Here is a 2,217-nt window from a genome sequence, read left to right on the forward strand (position 1 = left end):
AGACAGTACACCCACCCCCTACCCTCCACCACCTCCAGGTATTCCTTCTAAGTGACTATGTGGAAATGGTACCTGAGGCTCTTCAGTCTTCCTCTCTGTTGACTAATGTTTATAAGATACCCTTGGTTTGATCACTTTCATTCTGCCAGTAACCTCTACATGACTCCTAACTCCATCACCTTCATGGCTCCTGTTTCTGCAGTTAGCAGAACAATGCTGTTGGCTCCTATGCCCAGAAGGGTTTGCCACAAGGGAGGGTTGGGCCCGTAGTAACATGGTTATTTCCTTTCTATCCTGCCCTTCCTCTTCTGCAGTGCACAACCTTGCATAGTAGCCGGCATCATCACCTCTTTAGTCAGCAGGCCTTGCTGTTTCAACTCATTCCTCCGTTCTTACTTCCCTCTCATGTGTTTTATCTCTCAGATGCCCATTCTCTCTTTTCCCGGTCCCCTTCTAGAACCTGCTGGTCTATTAGCTAGGTCTGCACAATTGGAACCAAGTTCAGATGTTTCTCCACAGGACTTCTCGTTCTGATGCAAATGAATCCGTTTGGATCAGGCATCTTTTCTGGTTTGTCATGATTGCCAGGAGGTTCCTCAAACATTCCCTGACGGTTTTGAGGCCTGTTTGTACACAGAGGAGTCACATTGCTTTACCCTGACCACATTTGTAACCTACCAGAACACCGTCGCATCCACGGCTGTATCCTCTGTATCCTCTGCACTCAGTAATCATTTATGAATGAATGCAGGAAGGATACATATCACTTAACCTTTCGTTGAGCCCTGCAGGACTGTCATTATAAAGAGAGATTCTGTAACAAAGCTATGTCCATATTCTGGTGAATGGAAATTTAAAAGCTCATTTTAAAAGCATTTTCTACAACAGACGATTCTATGCAACCGATTTTGTGTTTGCCCTGCAGAGAGAAAGGATGAGAAGGAAACTAAACAAAAATTGTCCTTTCCTTTTGTCCTCCTGTCTGGTAGGCATCAGCCTTCACCCCTTTCACTTCTTCAACTTTGCCATCAAACCACACAGAAAAGCTGTCCAAATTGCCAAATCACCCAGCAAGTGAGCAACAACACAGATAATACTTTGGCAGGTTTGGAGACAGTTTTCTCTCAATTGTAAAGACCCCATTGCCTTCTTGTTGCCAGGGTTGCTCTTGAGAAACCTGATTTCCTTCAGATGGCCAGTTGCTCACATGCAATAGATTTTCTTTCTGGAAGCTTTAAATTCTTCTCTTTATTCCCAGTGATCAGAACTTTCTTGATAATGTTTCTTGATGTAGTTTGTGTGTGTGTGTTGTTTTGTTTTTTTCTCCTTGGTTCACATGTAGGGCATTTGATAGGTGGTTTAAATCTGATTTTTAAAACTTTAATCCTTTAGTTCTGGACATTTTTATTATGTAATTTCTTTTATAATTTATTTCCCCTTCATTTTCCCTGTTCTTTCATTTAAATATCCAGATACTTAGATGTGGGATCTATTGATCCTTTAATTCTTAAAAAAAAATCTACTTTTTCCTGTTATCCATCTCTTTATTTTTTTTGTTCTATATTCTAGAAAATTTTCAGAAAAGTATGTCTCTGTTTTTCTCCCTGTTTATTTTTTTTGATGACTCTCTTTCATGATACTGAATTTACTCAAATGTCTAGGATCTTTGACTATTCATATGATGAACATATGGTGAATGGATATCAGTCATTAAAAAGATGGGGACTATTTAAATACAGACTGGACTTGTGGACGGTTTTGTTTCATTGCGGGGTTATTCCGTGGAGGGTACCATTAGTTACCATTGGTTAGGCTTGAAGCCGTTAGTTAGGCTTGACTATTTCCCCTGAGATAAATCTGGGAGAGAGATGCTAGCTGCTCACACTCTGGGAGCTGGACAGTGGGGGAGAGTGGGCATCTTATCTCTTCAATATTAATTATTTGACTTAGTCACCATTTTCAGTCCCTTACCACACTCTTGTTCTGCTTTGTGCCTAGTCTCCTCCAGGCTTGAGCCTCTCTGACTCAGTTTCTCCCGAGAGTACACCTCCTTCCTCCTACCTGGGCAGTGGTGACCATCTGGGTGCACAGGATGAGGGGGTCGATCTTGGTTGGTTGCGCTGTTCCTCTCACCTTTCTGAGGTATCTGGCACCTCCAGTTTCTGGATTGTTCCTCAGGTTCTGAAGTGTAAATCTGCCTGCTTTTTATTGCCCCCA

The 2,217-nt window shown here is 42.0% G+C and overlaps 1 protein-coding gene across 1 annotated transcript in view; it reads left to right on the plus strand.

Annotated features, from left to right (window-relative positions):
* The window catches only part of UBE2U (ubiquitin conjugating enzyme E2U (putative)), a 61,595-nt gene that overhangs the window by 19,711 nt on the left and 39,667 nt on the right, over positions 1–2,217 (plus strand). The window lies entirely within an intron of this gene.

This window comes from Myotis davidii, unplaced genomic scaffold (genome assembly GCF_000327345.1).
Source record: "Myotis davidii unplaced genomic scaffold, ASM32734v1 scaffold205, whole genome shotgun sequence".
NCBI classification, from domain to species: Eukaryota; Metazoa; Chordata; class Mammalia; order Chiroptera; family Vespertilionidae; genus Myotis; species Myotis davidii.